This window comes from Eriocheir sinensis, unplaced genomic scaffold (genome assembly GCF_024679095.1).
Source record: "Eriocheir sinensis breed Jianghai 21 unplaced genomic scaffold, ASM2467909v1 Scaffold718, whole genome shotgun sequence".
NCBI lineage: Eukaryota > Metazoa > Arthropoda > Malacostraca > Decapoda > Varunidae > Eriocheir > Eriocheir sinensis.
The window spans coordinates 122,501-127,749 of NW_026112074.1; positions in this window are offsets into that span (position 1 = coordinate 122,501).

Consider the following 5,249-nt stretch of genomic DNA (forward strand, 5'->3'; position numbering starts at 1 on the left):
TGGAGCAGCAGCCGGAGAGATGAGTGGGAAGGTGAGTAATAGAATGGAGATGAATATAACAAGAAGAACAGTACCAGCAATACTGATAAGAACGATAGGCAGAGGGAAGGAAATTCAAATGTTGCAAGTCATGGTAAATCAAGACATCCTACAGCTAATAGGAGTCAGTAAACATGGAACAGGAAGAAACGTAGAAGAAAGAAAAATAAAAGAGCAAGGGAAAAGAGTGAAGGATAGTTGACAACAGACAAAGACACTCCCTTGAGAGAACTGATACATGACCAGACATAGGCACAACACGGCTTCGGAATATGAAGGAAGCAGCCACAGCGCTCACTGGGACACACGAAGCAACAGCACTACACAACCCAAGAAAACAATGAAAAAATGAATTAATATACTAAATAAGTTGCTTTACCGTAAGATAGTCCCAATAACAGTAATAAAGGATATCGTAATAGAAGGAACACATAATGAATACTCCGACACAGGGAAAGTATATACTGGGTCTGACTTTGGGAAGAGATGGAGCTGGGAAACACATGAATGAGTCAGTAGGAAAGGAAGAAGAGAGAACTGATGGAATGATGTAGGCTCAAAAGCCTTCCTGACGCCTCACTCCTGCCTGCCGTCCAGCGTCCCTTCTTAGTGAAACGACGCCGCCTTCTTCTTGTTTTGCCGGTACCGCTTCCTCTTCCTGGCCTTCTTCTCCTTGGGCGAGATGTTGTCTATTGCGATCGTCTTATATGTGAAGGGAAATAGGAGGTGCCACATGTAGGCCGTCGAGCCTACTTCAGTCTCCTTGTTTCTTTTCTGTTTATTTTTGTGAAACGATTTTGCTTTAGATTTTGGCGTTGAAAAGGAGCCTGCAGAGGAGGAGGAGGAGGAGTAGTGGTAGGAGGAGGAGTAGTGGTAGGAAGAGGACGCGTACGAGGAGGAGGAAGCCGAAGAAGAAGAAGAGGCCGAGTAGGAAGGCTTCCTCCCCGGAGCCTTGGCCTGACTGGCCGTGCTCCTTATCCGTGCGTCGTATCGGGCCCGTGAGTCGGGGTCGGAGAGCGTCTCCATCACCTGCTGCAGCTGCTGGAATTTTGTCTTGGCGTTCCGGTCATTCGGGTTCTTGTCAGGGTGAATTTTGAGGGCGAGGCGGTGGTAGGCTTTCTTGATCTCCTGCAGGGTGGCCTCGGGCTTCACGCCCAGGAGCTCGTTGTGGGTTTTGTTTGCCATTGGTCCAGGTAGTGGATACACGCGTATAGGCGTTCCATTCAGCACGTCACCTCGGTGTCGGACACGCCGTTTAGGGTAGCTCGGAGTTGACATTGCATGGTCCCGAGTCTAGAGCTGGATGGCATACCTTTAAGGGCGCAAATCACTGCGATGCTAAGGTCTCTGTAGTCACTTTACACCAAACTAACCAAGAAGACCCCCCCACTGTTACCTTAGGGGACGGGGGAGGGGGGGGCCTCTAGGCTAAGCCTGCGCAAGATAACGATAGGGAGAAAAAAAGCTCCGAGGTGTGCGCAGCCGTCGTCAGGACCACTAGGTACAGGAGGAGCATAGGGATACATGCAGACCACAGGAAGCCAGTCGGCGTACACACGGCGCCTCCTGGGAATGGTTGATTCACCGAGCTCCCTTCCCGACCATAAATGTGTCTAACCTCTACTGAAAATTTTCAGTGGTGTCTGCCCATTGTGTTCTATTCACCTACCACCACCTGGTCGTGAAGTAGTTCTTTGCCATTTCCTTCCTCAACCTAAATTCATCTAATCTGTATCAGTTGTTGTTTGTTCTTTTCTCTGTGTATTTTTTTTATATAAGTGTTTCATCAGGAACTCCCTTGCTAATCCCTTTAACCTATTCAGAAACCCCATTTGCATCTCCTCGAAGTCTACGCCTTTGAAAAGAATGTAAGTTAAGGTTTTCAATTGTTCTCTGCTGTAAAATATAAATCCTTGGAGCAGTTTAATCATTCATTCATTCGAGTACTGATTCGAGGGAATCTATATGCATTATGTAATGGATGCACAAAGGGAAAAAAAGGATGACTCAGGTGGGACCTAATCAACAAAAGGTAAAGTTGACAGCACACCCTACAGTGCGCGTGGCGGCGGTGCTCATCTCCGTCCCGTTGGTCCTCTGAACCTGTGGTGGATAAGAATCCATTACCCCGACACGGGCCAGTGTAACATCCGGGTTTCCACATCCTGCCTTCCCCAGCTTTCCCCAGATATTCGTTCATCGACCATCCCGAAGAGGAGGATGAACAGCTGGGTGGGCTGCACTCCGACTGCCAAGGCCGGGACTCGAGCCCTGGCCCGCAGATTTGTAGTCAGGGATGCTAACCACTGCGCCGAGGGAACGCATAACCTACTCAGTGCCAGATACAGTTATTTGATTCAGGTGTTCTTGGTGTGTCGGTTCTTGCGCTTTTTACTATAAATGTCAAGACTGTTTGCGCAGATCCTGGCAGTAATACAATGGCTGCTTTTTCTTTCTTTCCCCCTTTCTCGTCCGTCCACACCCATAAACACCCACTTCGATATCTTTAATTGTCCCGTGTACTCCCCTCCCACCCACAACCACTGCTGCCACCATGAGGAGAGAGGAGGAGGAGGAGGAAGAGGAAACATGGAAACATGAACTAGCAGGCAGCAGAAAGCCTGTTGGCCTGCTTTCAGTGATTTAATCAATCCGTTTGCAATAGGAGTGGCATGCAGGGAAGGATTAAAGTACTTGTGTATCTACTCTTGGATACGTTCAGTTCACTCCCGATGCAGGAAAGTGGCGATCAATGCGAATCTTGAAGGAGTTGATGCTCTCTGCGCTAACCACTTCTGCAGGAAGGCTGTTCCAGTGGCGAACAACTCTATTCGAGAATTAACTCCTGCCGATGTCGGCATTGCATCGCTTTGCTTGAATTGTTTTTCCGTTGTTTCTTGTTCTCAGGTTAGTTTGTAGCGTGAAGAGTTTGGAGTGATCAACGTTGCTGAGCTTTTCCAGGTACTTGAAGACTTGTATCATGTCTCCCCGCAGTCGTCTCTTTTTCAACGTGAAGAGGTTGAGTCGCTCGAGTCGCTCTTCATAGGGATTCGTCCTCAGTGATGGTATCATTTTCGTGGCGCGGCGCTGTACTCTCTCAAGTAATTCAATGTCTTTCCTGTAATTTAGAGACCAGAATTGCACGGCGTATTCCAGGTGGGGCCTTACCAGCGAATTATACAAGGATAACATAACTCCCGGCGTCTTGTATTCGAAGTTCCTCGCTATGAACCCAAGCATTGTATTGGCTTTCTTACAGGCCGACTTGCAGTGTTTTGTTTGTTTCAAGTCACTGCTGATGGTGACCCCGAGGTCTCTTTCCTCTTGCACTACATGTAGTGGTTCGCCACCCATGTGGTATGTGTGGTTGCTGTTTCTGGATCCGATATGCATTACTTTACATTTGGTAGTGTTGAAGAACATCTGCCATTTTTCTGTTCACCGAGTGATCAGGTCCAGGTCTCTCTGAATAATTTCGCAGTCTGCCGTCGTGAGGGCCTTCCCACCCACCTTTGTGTCGTCGGCAAATTTTGAAAGATTGGATTTCAATCCTAGTTCTAGGTCGTTGATATATATGATGAAGATTATGGGTCCCAGCACTGACCCTTGTGGTACTCCACTTGTGACCGGGAGCCACTCGGAGGCCTGTCCGTTGAGTACAACTCTGTTTTCTTCCAGTGAGCCAGTCTTTGATCCACGCTGTCAGGTTGTCGCCTAACCCCGCCGACTTGAGTTTCCTGAGGAGTCTTTCGTGTGGGACTTTGTCAAAGGCGTTTTGAAAGTCTAGATATATAACATCACTGGGGATATGATTATCCCAGTTTTCATAGATACCTTGGAAGAAGTCCAATAAATTGGTTAAGCATGAGCGCTTATTCCTGAAACCCTGCTGAGCATCGGAAATGATGTTGCTGTCTTCAAGGAACCTAAGGAGTTTGTCTCTGATGATCTTTTCGAGGATTTTTCCCGCCACTGAGGTTAAGCTGATTGGTCTGTAGTTTAGGGCCATGCTTTTGTCTCCCTTTTTGTAGATCGGTGTTACGTTCGCTTGTTTCCAGTCTTTCGGGACTTTGTTTTGTTGTAGTGACAGATTGTAGATGGCGGTGAGTGGGTGGAGGATTTGCTGCTTGAGTTCCTTGAGTAGCCTGGGTGACAAGTCGTCGGGTCCGGTGGACTTGTTTGTCTCGAGTTTGTCTAGGTACTTTTTCACATCCCGTTCGTCGATTGTACCAATTTCTAGGGGAGTGATTCCCATCGGTGGGGTAGGGCTCTCGGGTACGGACTGGGTGTTCTCGACCGTGAAAACAGACGCGAAGTTTTTGTTTAGGATTTCGACCATTTGTCTGCTGTCCTGTGTTAGTACGTCACTTTGTAAGAGTAGGTAGGAAGACACCTACCGAACGGGCGTGAGCTACTCCCGGTGAGGATATATGGGAAGCGAGGAGGGTGCTGAAGCCCTTCAAAGACCCTTCCCATGTCCTCACTAACCGTTTCCCTTTTGTCTCATCAACACCAGAGAGTAGTTCAGCATGCTCTCTAAAGACAGTTCCTCTCTCTTTTTACACCAAACTACATTCACACAACACACACACCTTTTCCCAAAATTCAAAATTCAAAATGACGAGAAATTACCGAGCCTCAGGTCCCCACCTGTGGGGGACCATAAATTCCCCCAGGGAGGACTCCTCTTCTGGCTGCCGACTTGAGAGGTGTCCTGATAACTCCTCGAACCTCCTCCTTATCAATTTCTGCAACATTCGCGGTCTTCGTTCTAAATTTCATTCTGTGGAACACCTTCTCTCCTCCTCTAAACCTCACCTTCTCTTCCTCATCGAAACACAGGTTTCTGAGGCTACTGACAGCAACCTCTACTCTGTTCCCTCCTACTATCTCTATCCTAAATTTCAAACCAAAGCTGGATGTTGCGCCTACGTGCGCAACGACATCACTTGCTCTCGTGCCCACGACCTTGACTCTTCTGAATTTTCTACCATCTGGCTAAGACTTCATTGTCATTCTATTACTAAATACATTTGTGCTGTTTATCTCTCACCTAACTCTACTAACTATGTAAAATTCTTTGACTATTTGAACTCAAAAGTGAAGCATATCTTGACTCACTCTCCCTTCGCTGAATCTCAATCTTAGGAGATTTCAATGTTCACCTCCAGCTTTGGCTTTCATCCTCTTTCACTGACCAGCCTGGTGAA